Here is a 19,324-nt window from a genome sequence, read left to right as displayed (position 1 = left end):
TGAATTTTGAAATGTGACCCGTACACATGAAAAATTCTATCTCTGTGTACTTTGAAACTATAAACTAGTAAGTTTCACACATACTGTAGGTTCATACACAAGATCGATTACAGTGATATTTTTAAGGTTATAAAATTATTTGACTTCCCTATACTTTTAAGTTTTATAAGGTATGCTTATATTTATGAAAGACAATTTGCCAGCTTCAACTTCCTTTTTAGGGATCACGCTGCCAGTATAACACAGACCTGTGTACAAGAGATTTAGAAAAGGAAGTCATCATAAAAATAAGATCTAGGAAATATATAGGAGAAAAGAAATAGATGTGTGAAAAAGGAAAATAAGGGAAAAAATCAAATAAATACGAGTTCTCTAATTTTCAAAAGGAAGGAATACATAGGGGTTCTCAAATCAAATGTTTATTTTGATATTTTAATATTTATTTAAGTCACCTGGGGTATTTGTTTAAATAGCAGATGTCCAGGTCCTACCTACAGAAATGATCATTCAATAGATCTGAGTGCAGACCCAGTAATCTGGGTGGGCCTTAGACAATCATTTAAGAAATACTGGAATTGAGAGAGCACAGAATTAGAAAATGACACATGTTAGACATTGAAGCCATGCCAATAACAACTGACAAGAGGGCAACTTCCACCACAGGATGCTAAACCTGGGTATTTGGAATCCTCTGGAAGATCCTAGTGTATGTCTAGACTCAAAATCTTCTTCTGTGTTATTAGTACCCTCCACAATATGTAAGATAACACTTTCACCAGGACTCAGGTCTACAGGCTGAAATCATGGAGTAGGACTAAAATCTGAGAAGAGAGAAGACATGTCAGGCTGAGTACCACAACTAGGGCTCAGGGGAAGGATCAGTACCTTAAAATGACAATAATCAAAGAAAGCCTCAACATGGCTAGAGTAAGCCTTTGTGTTCACGTATTATCTGTCCTCTGAATTTCAGACCGCGGTAGGCTTTAATCTTATAATTATGAAAAACAGCAGCAACAACTACCTTTCTCGCTTGAAGACCCTAAATCAACCCTTAGGTCTCTCTAGTTTACTTGTCTATGAAAAATGGATATGGGGTATTCTAAGCGGATTTGAAAATATTTTTGTAGGAATGCAATATATAATTTGCCTTTCCTTGGTTTCTTGATGGGAAGCAATTGCTGTACATTTCAAATAATGCACAGAAATGCACCTTGTGGGAAAGGTGGATTTTTGCCAATGTTTTGCTTTTGTGAGCATCTCTATTCAGGTTTACCGGTAATTAAAGTTACTTCCAAGTAAAAGTGCGTAGAAACTGTTAAGGTCCGTATAATGATTATTGGACACTAGGCAAGAAATTTGAGAAAAAGCCATAGCTCCGGAGAATGAGCAGCGTTAAGATCCAGCAGTGAGAGCTTCCCAGCATTGCCATCAGGGTACCAGGTGAGGAGGGTGGGCAGAGAAGTGGGAGAAAGAGTAGTGCGGGAGGGAAGGTAAGGCACAGACACATACTTAAAAAGCAGAGCCCATACAGTTTCGCTCCTGCCAGGTTAAGAAGTGCCTTTTCCAGAAGATCAGTAAAGAAATGGTATGTATTCGGGAGCTGTTTCAACCTGTCCACACCCTACCCTGACTTCCCCAGAAAACAGGCGAGCAAAGAGGCTCGCTCATGCCTTTGCCAAGCCTCGGGTCTCTGGCTTCCAGCTTCCTCAGATCCCACATCCCAGCCCCACAGGACGTCACAAGGAGCTGTCTTTCAGAGTGGGCACTGCAAGGGATGTGGAGCAAAGTTTTGATCCGATTCACTCCACATCTGGTTGCCCCTCGGGAGTGGAGTTCGACCTCAGGGGCTCTCCGGCAGCACAAGGCAGAGGAGATGAGCAGCAGCAGCCTGCAAGCTGAGTAAGGAGCCAGCCTCCGCCGCCGCCTCCTCCTGCCGGTGCGGAGTCGGCAGCACAGCCAGTCCCTTTCGCTGTCACGCCGCCAGCAGCGCGGCCCCTCCGCCGCCCCCCCGCGCAGCCCCAGCCCTCACACTGTTATTTGCGTGACTGACCCGAACCGAGCGGGAGGGAGGGGAAGGCGTTGGCCCGCCCACTCCTTCCCCTCCGGCTCGGGGCGGCACCTTCTCCGCCTCATTGGTCACACGCTTGCGTCCATCACCCCCACGCAGCCTTCGGATTGGCGGAAGACGCACTTCTGGAGCTAGGAGGGCAGAGTGACTCCGCCGGTCTCCGGCGCCTCATCTTTCCCTCCACCCCCCACTTCAACGTCCACCCACCTCTCCCCACCCCCCACTCCACTTCCCCCGCCCCGTTCGCGGCAGTGTCCTTAGAAGACTCATTGGGCCAGGGGCGAAGCCAGCCGCCTATGGAGCCGCGTCGTGATTGGCCGACGCCCACGCCCGTCGGAGCGGCGGGATTTGCCATTCGCCACTTGCTCCGCTCCGCTCCCCGCCCCCCCAACGCCTCGCCCTCTCAGTCGCCTCCTCCCCTCCCGGCTCTTCTTCGGCCCCCTTTCCCCGCCCGTCCCCGCCGCATCTCCCCTGTCCAGCTGGGCGGGGACTGCTGTACGACTCTGTAAAGTCTGTGAGTCACTGCACAACCCATCAATCCAATTAAATGTCTCGAGCGAGCCGAGCAGGGGGTGCTGCCGCCGCCGCCGCCGCCGCTCGCCCCGCCGCGGCCGCCCCTGCTCGCAGCGCCCCTCTGATCCATGGCTGTCTGTCTGTACTTGTTACGGTGTAACCTCCTCCTCCACCTCCTCCTCCTCCTCCTCCACCTCCTCCTCCTCCTCCCTCTCCTCAGGAGCCGCTGCAACTTCCCCTCTGCCAGCCTCCTCTGCTTGGGGACTGCAAAGGCATGGGATAGATCCAGAGCCACTTCTCTCTATCTCCCCTCCAGCCCTCGCTCAATTTCCCCCCTTTAAATTAAAGTCTGTTCCTCGCTCCTCGTCGTTTTAGAAATTTGTCAGTCTATTATTTCCCCTGATTTATTTTCCCTCCCTGGGGTAAGGGGTCGCAGGAGCCGGTGGGTTTATTTTAGGGAAGGGGCTCTCCACCCCCACCCCCGTTTCTCCTCCTTTTTCGGCCGTGACTTGATTGCCCTGTTCCTCTCCGCTCCCACCCCTCGAACTCACCGTCCTGCACTCGAGTGACGCACCGACACCCCCCGCCCACTGCCCAGACGTCCCCTCCCTCGCTGCCACCCCGACCCGACTCGGAGCTGGACCCGGTGCCGACTTCTTCGCAGAAGGGTGAGTACCGTGTTGGGTTTTTGTTTTTTTTTTTTTTGGGGGGGGGGGAATCTGGAAAGATGTAGCCGGTCCACTTTGAGGAGGGCAGGGATCACGTTGTGGGCTGGAGGTTCCTGGTCCGGCGTGGATTTGAGGTGGCGACTGCCTCCCTCCCTCGCTCTCTCTTCCCCCGCCCCTCGACTCCTTATTCACCAGCCTTGCTGTATTTCTAGGTATTGCCAGACTTCCACCATCGGGGCATTATAACGCTTATAAAATGAGCGGTAATGCCATGTTTTCTGTCTTAGGATGCTTAGTGAGCGGTAATAGTCAGCGATGGGATCTAATAGACTCTATAACCTGCAAAAAGTGTAAAACGTCTAATGGGTACATTTTACTCTAAATCAAAGTTAAACTTTTATTTAATGAAGGCAAAGCAAAAGGTATTTTTATTTTGGATGTGTGGGGATAGAGCAAGGGAAGACAGGTTGTCTAGTGGCCTGGCTTAGTATTTTTATTTTAAAATAGTTTTATGGGTTCCCTTTTGAAAAAAAAAATGATCTCAGTATTAAAGACTATGAAGTCTTTGAACCTGTTGGAGGAGTGCAAGGTAAGGTGGAAATCCAGCTTGACACTTCATCTTTCTCTCCCCTCTATTCAAGCGAGGCATACAACACAGAATTTTTTATTTCTCAGGCACTGGGCACAGTGGGATAAATATGGATTTTTTTTTCTTTTGATATCTGTCTTTTGTATACGTGATTGCTCTTAAACAATGTCATGCTATGGAATTTTGTAAAATTTAATTGGTTTCTTGGTTGTGGGTGGTTCAAAGGTACACCTACCTGCTGCCCATGTATGCTTTATGAGAATCTTGCCTTATGGATCTTTAATATTTAATTTGAGATAGAAGAAAAATTATGAAAAATAGTTACTCTGAATTGGCATCTGAGGTCACTTTTGAGAATTCAGCCTGTTTAAAAATGGTAGTACCTTTTTTGAATCAAGGTCTGGTCTAGTTGTCCACAAGATTCAAATTAGGCCAAACCAAACATGTTTTGAAATATTAAAGTATAAGAAAGGCCTCTTAGTAGTTCATTCTCTCTTTCTCTTTCAGACTAACCAGAATAAGTTGTTACTAAATTTAATTTTAAAGAATAGATTGTTCCTGTACTGAAATCTGCCAAGTTTCTACAGAGATTTCTTTTTAAAGAGCAGAAATGTGTTTATGATCAACCCAAAGTAGTAATGTTGACTCAAATGTAAATGCTGTCGTAAGGAAGTGCTTGTCATAAGCCCCAAAACCTTGCAAAGTGCTTCAGGAAGACTTACACAAAGCCTTTTGGAATTGTTTAATAAATTTCTTCTTGGGCCCTTTTCTTGAATCTAAGACTGAATCACTGAGAGACCTCATAGCACGGTGGAGCTGTGCTGCCTGCGTTTGAATCTTGCCGCCTACCCTTGAGGGCTGTCTGACCTTGGGCAAGTTTCAAACCCGGTCTGTGCCGGTTTTCTTTTGTAAATGGAAAGGATGACTTTTCCTCAAAGGGTTGCTGTAAAGGTAAATAAGAGAGTGCCTGTCACAGAGTGTTGGGTGTTGTCCCTCATCATCACCATCTGCAGTGAGGATGTCTAGTGTAGAAATTGAGAGTATGGCCTTCAGAACCACAGTCTTTAGTTCAGGTCCCAGAATTTCCTCTTGTTATCTTTGTGACCAGGGTCAAGTGAACTTCAGATGCCTCATCTGTAAAATGGGAATAATAGAAGCATTTGCTTCATAGGGTTATTGTGAGGTCGGAATGAATTCATATATTCAAAGATCTTGACTAGTGTTTGGTGCATCTTTTCGAATTTAATTCTGTGTAGCGTTTCTTGTCTGTCTTGAACCATGGGTGACTATATTTTTTAGAAATAAATTTTGGTAACGATAGAGAATTATAGCCGTCATGAAATATGCAGAATTCCTATCCATATGCATGATGTTTAATTGAATTTATACTTTTAAACCAGAGTTTATATGAGTCTTTATGAAATTTAGTTATTAGATGAGTTGATCACTCTTTCATTTAAATATACATAACAGACTGTATGACTGTATAACAGAATGTAAAACTCTCTTATGATGGTACCTATCACACATTTGCTGCTACCTGTGATTTTCTCCTCTACTAAACAGAAAAAACTCTTTGAGGGTAAGAATAGTGTATCATTCATAATTTAATCTCTGGTGCCTAGCAGAGTGTTGGATATATAAAGAAGCTTAATGAATGCTGTGTAGTGAATTAAATACTGTTATTCTCAAGTTGTTTGTGAGTAGTTGAATGACCTTATAAGTGATACTGTGGAGAATGCTATTATTAGTATTGCTGAATTGAATTTTTACATTCTTAATTATTATTTTTGTAACTTGAGAGTAAATAAGGGGAATTATAGTAAAACTTATGTTTTATTAAGGAAACATTTCTCGTTTTGAAAATTAAACTTAAAATAGTCTGAAAAGTACATATTGAATGTCTTTCTTTGTTATCTGACATGTCCATTTTTTATTGGAAAACTTTCTGACTCCCACACTTTCCTGCCACTAAGTTGGATGTCATTGCAATTAACATGAATTATACAGATTCTAATTTGGATGTCCCAGATGATGATGAGATGTTGTTATTGGCTTCAGAATGAATAATAATAAAGAAAAATTTTCAAGTTAACACTGTGAAAATAAAGTAGTATCATTTCCTTAAGGACCAAAGCTTTATTTCTCTTTCCATTCAAGAGTGAGACTCTCTTGAGCAGTCTTAATAAATAATTAACTTTTGAAATAGCTGTAGTAAATAGTGTAACAGGAATCATAAAGGAGGTATATGTAATTAGGAGGTAAAACACTTAAACTTTAAACCTGACTGCACATTTAATAGGCATTACACAATGGGAGAATATATTTTTTTAAATAAGCAAAATTGATGGGACCTTCCAGCTGCTTCATTTATAGAATCATTCTGTTTTACCTGTCAATATAATGCAGTTTAATTACTGTGCTCTCTGAAATTATAAAATGCAAGAAATAGCTTTCATGAAAGAGATATCCTCAGCAAAGAAATCTGAATACTAATCTACTCAGAAGTGTATAGTGTTTCATAACATTGTTAAAACTTTTCAAAAATGTGAACCATCTACTACAATGTGGATCCTTTGTTCAGTTACCCAATTTAGTTGAATATATTGCATTTTTATTGGCTAAAACAATTTAGTAAACTTGCCCTTTTTTGTTCATATATTTTTAAAGCAACCAATCTCAGATGGAACTTAAAAACATTAAGTTATGGGCACTGAGAAACTACACTTAAGGGTCTGGTCTGTGAGATGCAAAGTGGTTTGTTTTCACTTGACACATTTTAGCATGACATTGTTTCCGCACCTCATATCTCTTTTCTTTAACACTGTTGTGAAGGCATTGGAATATTGATTAGCATTTTACAGATGTATGTGATGTCTCCACCTTTTGAAGAAGCAGTGTTTCTGATGAAGAATTGCATGGAAAGAAGAGGAAAGAGAGATAGAAGTAACTTTTAGGACTTGTGATTTCTATCCTTGTCCTCTAACATTAGGAAAATGCTTAACTGTGTGCTTTGTCAGTGATCCAAAGGAGAGGAAAATAATATATGCATTATCTATTGACAAACTTAGAATCGAGGTCCATGGAGTTCTAGACTGAGCAGTGCTACTGATTGGCACGTGACCTTGAGCGGTACACTTCATTTCCACTACTGTTCACGTTCTTATCCTTTCAGCGGGAAGAGAGAAGGCAGTTACCCTGCCCTCACTCAGAGAGAACGTTGCAGGGGTTATAAGTGCTTTTTAAAAGCATTAGAGAAGGACAAGTTGCAAGCAAATACAAAATAAACATTAGGATTTAGAAATGGATATTTGTTTATCATTATTTAAAAATTGTAACCTTTTAGCTTGTTTGTCTGAAGGGCGTTTTTCCTTTTAACTTTATATTTGAAGAGACTTCTTATTGGTGTGTTCACAAGATTATGCAAGGTAACTCCTAAAGAGGCAAGGAACTTTGGTTTAATTGAATGGGACTTTAATGTTAACACCGAGTTTTGTTTTATCCTGGGTTATAGCAGATGTTGATGTTGAAGAATAAACTACGTATTGAGAAGATAACACATTTTATTAGGTTAAAACTTGTAAAACCTGCACGTGCATTTCAGGAAAAAAAAAGTTCAGATACATCAGATTCCATTAGAAGTATATCCAAAGGGAAAAATTAATCACATTATTTACTTTTAAATTTCAAAAAGATTACTCGGCTGCAGGACCCCTCCCTTGCTCATTTAATTTATACCTCGAATGCAGTGAAATGTGCACAATTCAGAATATGTATACTGGCCTGGAGGATTTCTCGTATTCCAGCTAATCTTTTATTTAGGAAGGTGAGTGAAGACACACGTGGAAAGGCTGTATTTTATGAAGTAGTTTTTTTTCCCTCTTGTCCCTAAAAGTGAGTTAACAGTCTTTAAAAGTCAAAAGCTGGAGTTAACACATTATGTAAGTTTCTTTGAATTTAGCGTTTCCTCTCTGGTTATTAGAGAAGAGTTGTCACAACCTCACGATGTCACTTTTTTAAGTGGAAATGAAATTCTAGTGTACTCAGAGTGAGACCTATTCATATGAGTGGCACATACGAGAAATATTATTCATCCCATTTAATATTAAGTATAGGGAACAATGATCCTCAAATGCAAGGTTGTTAAGTAGAAAGCAACTTTTAAAAATATATTGTCTTTTTGTCCTTATTGTTCAGCTTCCAACTGATGGAAACTTGGAACGATCAGATTTCTTTTCCACTTTTGAATTTAAAGTCTACATTGATGTTTGTAATCTTGGGTGGTGGTCTGTATAACTCTGTAGTACTGAATGTTTACTTTTAACATATTAAATAAAATGATTAAAACAGCCCATCCTTTATTTAAACTTGATCTGTTTTTCGCAACCCCCTTCCCTTTGTTCTACCATTGTTTTCGATTTTCTTAGTGTTTCCACATGAGTTTGTGTGTCTTTTAATGCAGCATCTTTCTTATTTGCTCTGTCTTCTTTTTGCATCTGTTTTCTTTTCCCCCATCACAGCACGTTTTTTCTTTAGCTCTCTTTTGCCTTTGCCTCTGCATAAGGTATGGAGTAGGGGTTTTCACTTAGTTCAGTCTGCTCTTATGAGACTGAGGCAAAATGTAAAATTTTCTCCCTATAAAATTTGCCTTATCTCAGCAGAGGAGCTCTCTGATCATCTTATCTATGCAAAACTTCAGGGGCCATTTTGTAAACCTAAAACCAAGTTTTAGTTTATGTGGGATGGTGAAAAGGGAAAACTGTGATGTGTTCATTATTTACTATTTTTCTACTAATTTCTTTCATTGGAGGATACCCACAGCATTTTTCTGTCCACGTTACCTTGAAACATCTAAACATCCAAGCTTTGTTGTGTTCCTTCCGCTCCGCACCCAGTGCGCTGGCGAGTCCTGGAGCTGTCTCAGCAATGACCGTCGCCACCTGACCACCTCGGGGGTGGCTGGCCTGAGAACATCGAGTCAGACGGGAAGAGCAGCTCCTTTGTTTTGTTTTGTTTTGTTGTTAACTCCTTAAAACCAGACAGAACATCAGACCATGTCCACTGTGAGGTTTTCCAGGGTTCACCATTGTTGAATGATTAATGGTTCCTAGTAAAGTAACCATCAGCTTTATTGTCTTCCATGGCTTCAACTCAAATGAAACGTATCCCTTTGAGTTAACTTTTGTTTTGATTTTTAAGGGTTCTTTTCACCCAGAAAATCAAAGGGTATGAAAATGAATATGTATTTTTAAACAAAAAAGATTTACATAAAAATCACTTGAGTAGAAAGTTTCCTAAGGACCCAAATCCATTGATTTGGAGTGAATGTTTAATAGTTTCTCTAAATACCTGGCATTATTCAGACATCAGTAGTAGGAAACCTTTCAGTTTGATTAAACAAAATGACTCCTCCTTTTGATTTAGAAAACAAGCAGACCGTTGTTACTTTTTATTTAAACAATTAAAATATAAGATTAGATAAACTGCATTTTAGAGTTGATTAAATAAGAGAGTTTTCCAGAAATTGCATTTTATGAAATCTGTACCTCATAGAAAAAACTTGATTTTTTTTTTGTACACCTATATCTCATTCCTAGCTTCTATTTATTCATTTATTCAGTTTATTCAGCAGATATTTATTGAACACTTACTATGTGCCAGCTACTTTTACTAGGCACATATATTACAGCAGTGGAGAAAAGAGACAAATATTCTCGTCCTTGTAGGAATTACATTCCAAACCATTCTGGTGTGTATAGAGCTTTTTATTTACTATGTGAAGTAGTCATAACTAAACATTGTGTAATAACGATTGGAAAAAAAAGTAAGATTCCTTTGTATGGATTTTATGTCCTTCGACTTGGTATAAAAGAATCCTGAGGCTGCCTGGGTGGCTCAGTCGGTTGAACGTCCAACTCTTCGTTTCGGCTCAGGTCATGATCTCACGGTTGTGGCATCAAGCCCCATGTTGTTGCTCTGTGCTGGGCATGGAGGCTGCTTGGGATTCTCTCTCTCCCCCTCTCTCTCTGCCCCTCCTCTGCTTCCGTTCACTCTCTTAAAATAAATAAACAAATATTAAAAAAAAAAAAAAAGGAATCCTAACTCCTAAAACGAAACTCCATTTGAATGTACAAGTTGAGTTTGAGTTGAAATATTAAACACCTAAAATGTTGTTGGATGTTTCCACCAGAAATCATGAAATCATCCTCATTTATGAACCCCGGGAAACCTAACAGTGGATACTGTTTGAAATTTCTCCTTGGTTTTCTTTATACTTTTAAAGTTGTTTTCTCCCTTTGCTTTGTTTTCTTTGTGACAGAGCCTGAAAAAAATGTGTAACACTGAAAATTGCACAATGGCAATGTAGTCATCTTGGCTATATTGCACAATTAACAAGAAAATCTTAGGTTTGCTTTGTCTAGTATATGTAAAGAACTAATTTTTTGTTTCCATGATTGTCAAAACCATGTAGTTGCCTAAACAAACAAAACCCTCAAGTGTACCTTTCCAGCTCAGATATTAAAGTAGATATATCTAAGTGTTTTTACAGTACAAATAGCATTAGTATGATATAATCTATTATAATGATTTTTATTTTTAAATTTTTATTCATAAATACTTAATACATGTCCCAAGTACTTGGGGGTATCAGAGACAAGTAAGACATCACACCTGTTCATAACGGTGTTCACAGTCCATTTGGGGAGACAAAAGATCCCCACATGAAAATTAAATCTCTTGTATTAGGCAATATGGGGTTTAGCTTGATGGGAAGTCTGTTGTAGGCTGCTACAGTAAGCTGAGTCCTAGGTCAAGTGGACATGCCTGGCTCGTCTTCATGGGAATCCATCTTTTCTGTTCACTTTGGGCAAAGATGGTTGGCAGGCCTTCTTTGTGCCTTAGGCACCTGAGGGTAGTGAAGTCCCCTTTCCAGCTACTGCAACTGCTCAGCAAGGAAGGGGAAGGAAAGGGAATAGAGCATACATCCTAGCCATTTACTGCATTCACTAGCTATGCCTGCTGGAAGCAGAAACTCTGCACTTGAGAATGGAATGTATATAGACACACCATGGACATGGTTCAGGTTCTTGAGGCCAAAAATTATTCCATAGGTTTGGGAGGACTGATATATTAACGAGGGTCCTGTAAAGAAGGGGTGTTCCCTGAGAAACAGAAGAAGCACCAAGAAGGGAGGAAAGAGCCTTTTGGCGGTTACTGGAGAGCACTCTTTCTTCCTTAGTTTTGCCTGAAATAGCTCTGCCTGTGAGATGGGCTAATTTGCCAAATTTAGGAAGTCTGTATTGCTATAATATGTAGATACAATCTTTCTAAATTATTTTGCTTCACAATTAGCCAAAATTCCTGATATGTGTGTGTATTTAAATTCTCAAACAATGCTGTGTGCCCATGACTTTTGTTTTCATTTCCCTGGACATTTGAAAGTATTAAGAGTCTCTTTGTTTTTAGAGTATATTTGTTTGTTTATTTGGGCCTAAATCTAAGATGGAATAACATCCATTGTTGTCTTTTAGATTTAAATTGGGGGGAAAAAAAATCCAAAGCCTCAATGTGTATTTTGTCTGTTGATGAAACTATTTGGACACTTGTATATAGATTTCTTTGTGGTGGTGGTGGTTGTTGTTTCAAATAACAATTTCTATGAAGGATTTCTTTTCCTGAAAACTATATCTGGGCAAGAATCATCACACTTCTATTTGATTCAGAGGCCACCTAGGATAGTTATGTTCATTTTCTTGATTGCTGTGATGGTTTTAGGGATATATACATACGTCAGAACTTACCAAATTATACATTTTAAATCTGTGCATTTATGGTATATCAGTAAAACTTTTAAAAAGCCACCTAGGTCATAAGGTGTATTTTCAAGATAAAATCCGTATTATAGGAATTATATTTTAAAGTTTGTCATTTGTTTTTTATATCTCTATTTTATCTACCATTTATTCACCTCTATCCCATACCCCAGACACATATGTTTTAAGAAAGACAAATAGAACTGAGGAGGCCTCTGCTCTAGCTGAAATTTAGATATGGGACCTTAGAGAGCTTTTTTCCGTATGTAAGGCTCACTGGAGTATCTTTAAGTAAATTACACAAATTTGAATTTGGAGAATTGGAGTTGTGTGTTTTTCAAGAAATCCTCCTTTCCTTATAGTTTAACAGATTATGACTCATCTTTGGCATGGAATAAAGAACATGATTTTAGTAAGACCTTTTTTTTTTTTTTTTTCTTAAGAGAGGTTAAATTACTTAATGCTTCTTCTTAAATATTGTTCTCTGTTTTTTTGTTTCTTTTTTTTCATTTTTGTAAACTAACTTTTGGCATGTTGAGCCATAGACTCTATGAATAGATTTGTTTAGGAAGAACTAAGTCAACTCCACTCTTCGTGCCCCATGCACAGAAGGCTTAATATATGTTTCATTAAAATGATGGTTTACTATTAACTGAATATTTCTTGTGTCACCCAGTATGTGTCTGAGGGAAATTTCTTTATTGTTGGATTAATGCTTATGTTAAGTTTAAAACACTGGCAATGTTTCATGAATAAAACATAGCCTAGAAAAATTTTCAGAGCTGTCTTTCTGGGATTGGGACTATTAGAGTTGTGACTTCAAAGCTCAGGCTCTTTCCACCATACCAGTTGTACACGTTGGAATTACCTGTGCCTAGGCCACAATCCTGGGTGAGGCCTTCCTGTAAGTATTTTTTAAAGTCCCCGGGTTATTCCAGTAACATCCACACTGTCTCTGCATCATATTCCCCCACACTCAAACTTTCAAACATGTAGAGAACTTGGAAGAATAATTCAGTGAACACCCATATTTCCTCTACCTAAACTCAGTAATTTGCTTTATGACTCTCTCTCTCTTTTTCGCTACATGTAATAGTTTATTGTACCAGTGAAAATAGGTTTCAGACACCGTGACTCTTTACCATTAAATACTTCAGTATGCCTCTCTTGTGGACAAGGACATTCTCCTACATAACCACAATACCATTATCACACCTAAGAAAATTAACAATAACTTAGAATGCTCTTTAAGAGCTCAATTCCATTTATTAAAGGCATGTGAATTCATATTCTACTAAAAATTAAATGCATATGAAATGAGAAGTTCTTCAGAATACGAAATCCTGGGAATTCTTGCCAATGATATGTTTCTCCTCTGTGTTTGCTTAAATCGTTTTGATGAGGTAAACGTATTTATTTTCCTACATATGGTGAAGTCAGATCCTTCCTAGCTCTCACATCGCATGATCGTATGGTGAGAAAAAACACTTGTCAAAGTTCATGCCACAGTGTGGTTTAGTGGAAAAAGCCCAGTTTCAAGCCAGAACAGTGTTGGTTCAAACACTTGCTCTGCCACTTACTGCTGGTGACCTTGGAGAAATAAAACTCTTGTGTCAGTTAGGACAGTGTCAGAAACTACCTTCAGGCTCACTGGAGTGATCAGGAAATTTATTATTTCACAAGAAACCCAGAGGCAGGACAGGCTCCATGTTGGTCAGTTCTGTAGTTCAGGTACTTAGCATCTTTCTACTGCGCCAGATGCCTTGTTGGCTCCAGCTTCTGTTTTGGCTTCTTCCTCAAGGTGGTTCACATCTATACAGTACGGTATTCAGAGGCAGTCAGAAACCTCTTCACAGGTGTGGGCTGTCTGTCTTTGTGTCTGATTGGACATCTCTGCCCACTTCCAGACCAGTACCTTGGGATGGGGTTTTCTTCAGGAGAAGAAGGGAAGAATGGACTTTGGGTACCACTAACAGTGTCCAGTACTCCTCCAGATCCGTTTTCTTTGCTGTAAAATGGGAACAGTGATGTCTATCTCTGTGGTTATCAACTGACATGAAATAGGTAAAGCAACAAATACAAAGCCGATAATTTAATGATGGGAATTTCTATTTTTTTTTCCTCTCCTTTTCATCCTCGAGAAACTTCTGACACTGCTGCACTGCCTACTAGTAAGCACGTGTAAGTGATTGTCCCTTAACGGGTCTCTCTTGTATACTCTCACCTCAGCATGTAAGGAAGAACTTTTTTTTTTAAATATATTTTTAATGTTTATTTTTGAGAGAGAGAGAGTGAGAGAAAAAGAGTGGGGGAGGGGAAGAGAGAGAGGAGACACAAAATCTGAAGTAGGCTCCTGGCTCTGAGCTGTTAGCACAGAGCCTGACATGGGACTTGAACTCACGAACCGAACCGTGAGATTACGAACTGAGCCGAAGTTGGACGCTAAACTGACTGAGCTACCCGGGCACCCCTAGGCAAAACATTTTAGGTGAACTTTTCAGATTTGTCAGATACCCTCCATTAACCTATTTTGGCTCATCTTATTTTTTCTTATATATTTCAACTTCACTTTATATTATTGCAAAGCCAGAGAAGGGAAACTGTCAGTGGGTACATATTTATCAAGATCAAGATCCAGATCCAATGTGAACAAAAAATATCTTTAATTTCACTACCTGTAAAAACAAAAAAGTTGAAATAGGTTTTCCCCTTTTATTAAAATACGTGCACCATGATCTGTGAAAAAGTCAACAAAATAAAATGTTATATTTGAAACATAGTATCTTATTTGTCCAGGATAGACCAGGTCTTTGATACGTGGGGCAAATCTAGGCTTACCATCATTTAGCCACTCTGGTTTCCCCAGAACTTACTTTCTAAAAAAAAAATCTTGTTTACCAGCAGATCTTTTTTTGATAGTTTGGTCTTGAACCTTCTTTTCCCCACTGTGAGAAAGTCATCTTCCAAAGTCATGTTTTCTGATATATGCGAACACTGGAGGGTCTTTGTTCAGGCATGCCTTTTTCAAAATATGTAAAGAAGAGTTGTCATATTTTTCTCCCTATGGAATTTCTAAAGCACTTCTGAAACACCTGTGAAGTTCTGCAAAATTATTACAGCCCAATCACATGGGAAGATCATCACTTTGTTTTTGAATTTTCTCCCTAAACGATGGGATTTCTTTTGAAGGGGAGCTACTGCTCCTTCTTGACCCCTCAAGTAGAAGATTTAATTCCTGCCAACTTCCATGGCTAGGGAATAGAAGAACAGTGACAAGCCGAGTGTCTCTCCTGACTTGGAAGATGCTGGACCTAGGCTTATCCTGTCTTAGTCACAGTTTTTTTGCTTTGTCTTTAATTTTGTTGATGAGGTATCTATTGGTCTAGTAAGCTCTTTGAATACTGAAAATGGTCAGATTTTGAGTGGTTCCATCATAATTCAAACCTTCTGCTGGCATGAATCATTTCAGCCAGAGAGATGTTTTTAAAGGAACAATTTAAATGTGTGTTGATGTTTCTTATACGTTTAATTATGAAGCAGCACAATCAAAGCAGAACTCTGATATAGATCATAATTTTATTAAAGAAGCCAGATAAGGGACACTGTGGCCATAACGTTAGTTAAAAGTGCTAGAGTTTTGGGGGAAAAAATAAGTTTGAAATTTGTATTGCATTGTCTCGAATTAGTTACTTTTAAAAAGGGTGATATATGATTATAACTTACGAAGCTTTGTTTTGTTGGGGCAGATTTTTAATTTTAGTCCCTTTCCGGAAAGTTTTGTGGACAGGATTCCCTTTGCTGTGTAACACATGCTTTTACTGTTTAGTTAAGGTTTGCTACCAGTGGCTCAGAGGCTAAAATGAAAAGTGAAATGGCTGTTGTTTCCCATCTAATAACAGATTTTATTTTTATTTCCACTACCCAGTGTTAAAAAAAGAAATGAAATGAAAGCAAAGATCAAGATCCAAAAGCTCAAACTAAAATTTAATTTCCTAACTAGAATAAGGCTGGCTTTGCCGTGATGTGAACAGTCATATGTAGGAAACATTTGTTCATAGCTATACAGTTGGCCATGCTAATTGCTGGGATTAGTAGTTGGATTGGCATGTATTCCTGTCTTCAGACACTCCGTCAGGCACGTAAAAACCAATGAAGGCTAAGCAGTTGGGATTGACTCAACTTTTTTTTTTACCTCCCTACTGAGAAATGTTTCAACTGTGCTTCTTGAGAGAATGGAACAAAAATGTAAGTGATAGTGGGTTGGAGAGCCATGCATTATCCATCTCTTATTACCCAGGACTTTAATGATAGAGTAATTGCCAGAGCTTTGTCTTTGTTTCTTTTCTGATTCTATCATTTCTATATTCTGTCTTGGAGCTTCTTATGTATGGGGTCTAAAGTTGTCTGGAATAGATTCTAAGGGCAAACTGCTTTTGTCCCAAGTCATTTATCGTTTCACTTTTCATATAGAGTTCTTGTTTTGACAAGAATCACAACATGATCAGTGAAAAATTCTTGCCCAGCTAAGAAAAAATATATTTACAGGAGATTTTATTTTATTTTATTTTATTTTATTTTATTTTATTTTATTTTATTTTATTTTATTTTTAAAGTTTATTTACTTATTTGAACAAGACAGAGACAGCACGAGCAGGGAAGGGGTCGAGAGAGAAGGAGAGAGAATCCCAAGCAGGCTCCGCACTGCCTGCCCAGAGCCTGACATGGGGCTCAAACTCACGAAACCGTGAGATCATGACCTGAGCCGAAACCAAGAGTCAGATGCTTAACCAACTGAGTCACCAAGGTGCCCCTTTACAGGAGCTTTTAAAAAATTATTCAGAAAAGGGATTATACTTGGAGAATCATTTTTGTTATTATTTCTGAAAGACCCAGTACCACAGAAAGTTTTAGGGCCATGAGTCCATTTAGCCATACTGAGCATTATGCCATTCAGTTTATCCATCTTTAGCTGTATGCTGTGTGACTGAGTCACAAAGTATTTGGGGATACTTACTGGTCCACTTGAGTTTTGAGAAGTAATTTTTTAAAAATTTGCAGCTGGACACAAGCACAGGGTCATGTGAGAATATTATTGGGATTGTGTTATGGTCGAAAAAGCTTGATTGTCACAAAATTTGTAATCAGCCATATATTTAGTTTTATCGTGGACTGAGTCGTGGACTCTGCTGGTGATGCAGCTTGTCTTTCTCCCAGCTGAGCATGAAAACCTGGTAGTACAGGGACGCGCCTGTCTTCTCAGCATCGGCAGGTTTCGCAGCAGCTCCTTTCACATGTTATTGCTGACACGCTACCAAGTGGTGAGTGCGCTACACTGACACGGGTCACAAATTTTTGGTTTTGTTCTTTGTGGTACTTACGCACCGTCAGAGCCATGCGATGACAACGGAAGCATTTCTCTTTGGTCTGTTTTAGGATCATCAGTAGACACATAGAGGCATTTGACTGTTTTTTTAAGTTAAAAAAAAATTTTTTTTTAATGTTTTATTTATTTTTGAGAGAGCATGAGCCGGGGAAGGACGGGTGGGGGGGGGGGGTGGTGGAGACAGAAGATCCGGAGCTGGCTATGCGCTGCCAGCAGCGAGCCCGATGTGGGGCTCGAACTCAGGAACTGGGAGATCGTGACCTGAGCCGAAGTCGGATGCTCACTGACTAGGCCACCCAGGCACCCCCGCTCCCCCCCACCACACACACCTTTTTTTTTTTTTTTTTTAATGTTTTGCTCTCACGTGATGACTGGATGGGGAGATGGGCAAAGAATCTCTGTTGGGGTGATGGAGGAGAGTTGCTTGTGGCTACCACTTTTTGTTTGTGTGATCTACTAATCATTTCATATGGCTGCTGGCAACTGTTCCGGTGACCTAGGTTTCACTTCCTTCGCAGAAACTCTGACTTTTATTTTTGAATAATCGTATGAATAAGAAAGTGTTTTTTAAAAATGGATTTGCCATTTCCTGAAATAAAGTGGAAGCCTTTTGTCTGTTTATTCTGCTTCATCTTTTATTAGCCACTTGCACACTTGTAGGCATTGTTGATGTGAGAATTACTCTTTTGAAAGCTTTCAGTTTGGTTTTTGTTCCAAGTGGTGACATTCCAATTAGCAGTATCCCTGCTTTTTACCTGAGGAATACAAAATGAGATGCACTTTGGAATATTTATTCTTTAACTTTTGAATATTGGATGCAGGTATTAGTATAAATTCAGCACACCATTATGTGATGGGAAGAAAAGAGACATGTTTATGACGAGCGAGAACTTTTTTGGCAAAGAGCAGTTCTGTCCCGTTCAGTCAGTTACTGAGATGGAACTGATGAGTTTCCTTTTATTAGGTGTGTCTTTGAAGTTGAAATGATTCAGTAGTCACCTGTGAGCATTAGTGTATCGAGTTCTTGGAACCCGTTGTACTCCCAAGGAGGCAGTTTATGAAGCAAATGTATGGCAGGCAAGTATATTACGACTTTTGTAAATAGCGTGCCACAGAGCGGCTCATGTTTTGCTACCATGTGTAACACAGTTACACCGTGACATGTCAAGTGGAAACTCAGGCACTTGGTCAATCCAGTGATAACTATCTACTCTTCATGTGCGCTCATTTTCTCAGTGTGCGTTTATAACTGCTTTATAGTGATCCTCCTGATTTGACAACCAGGAAGAGTAAAAAAAAAATAAATAAATAAACCCCGAATAGTTGATTTTAGAATTTTTTTTTTTTTTTAAATATTTTTTTTTTCAACGTTTATTTATTTTTGGGACAGAGAGAGACAGAGCATGAACGGGGGAGGGGCAGAGAGAGAGGGAGACACAGAATCGGAAACAGGCTCCAGGCTCTGAGCCATCAGCCCAGAGCCTGACGCGGGGCTCGAACTCACGGACCGCGAGATCGTGACCTGGCTGAAGTCGGACGCTTAACCGACTGCGCCACCCAGGCGCCCCTGATTTTAGAATTTTTAAGTAAGTTGGATAGGGGGAAATGTTGCCTTTTGCTGGTTTCCTTATCAGTTGACTGCTTTACTTTATGTGAAGTTTTATTTCTTTTAAAAATAAAGTTCGTGGGGTGCCTGGGTGGCTCAGTTCTTTAACTGACCGACTTTGGCTCAGGTCACCATCTAACGGTTCGGGGGTTCGAGCCCCGCGTCGGGCTCTGTGCTGAACGCTTGCTCGGAGCCTGGAGCCTGCTTCAGATTCTGTGTCTCCTTCTCTCTCAGCCCCTCCCCTGCTCGTGCTCTGTCTCACTCTGTCTCTCAAAAATAAATAAATGTAAAAAAAAATTTTTTTTTTTTTAAATAAAGTTCATGAATTTTGTACCGATTCAGGATGTGGCAAGCAATGCTGTAATCACTGCTCTGTTCGGTCAGTAAAATTCCTGTAATCGTGAAACATCTGTGGCTGTTAGACTCTTAGTGTTCCTGCATGCCACCATCTTATCATTGTTTTGCATCATCATTGACATGTATGTTCAGGTGCTCTTTACTACATGAAGAAATGAAGCTGGTAAATAGCCATTTTCAAGTATAATCTATACCTGCTTCCATGGTTTTCTACAAGGTTTTCTGGCATCCTTTTTTTTTTTTTTTTTTAATCATTCATGTTAAGGAGGAGCCCAGGGATGGCCTTTCAGGTTTCTTGATGTACTTAAGAATATGTGGCCAATGTT

General features: G+C 39.7%; 1 protein-coding gene across 4 annotated transcripts in view; it reads left to right on the top strand.

Annotated features, from left to right (window-relative positions):
* Positions 1 to 2,467: 2,467 nt before the first annotated feature.
* SERTAD2 (SERTA domain containing 2) overlaps positions 2,468 to 19,324 on the top strand; it is a 116,840-nt gene continuing 99,983 nt past the window's right edge. For 3 of the 4 annotated variants that reach the window (XM_045446248.1, XM_045446249.1, XM_045446245.1), the window contains exon 1: positions 2,468 to 3,249. The gene's annotated coding sequence lies outside the window, so the exon portion shown is untranslated. The remainder of the gene's footprint in view (positions 3,250 to 19,324) is intronic. The other variant, XM_045446243.1, reaches the window with a different exon arrangement.

This window comes from Leopardus geoffroyi, chromosome A3 (assembly GCF_018350155.1).
Source record: "Leopardus geoffroyi isolate Oge1 chromosome A3, O.geoffroyi_Oge1_pat1.0, whole genome shotgun sequence".
NCBI lineage: Eukaryota > Metazoa > Chordata > Mammalia > Carnivora > Felidae > Leopardus > Leopardus geoffroyi.
Note: the sequence above shows the minus strand (reverse complement) of the source record. Positions and strands in the feature narration are given on the sequence as shown.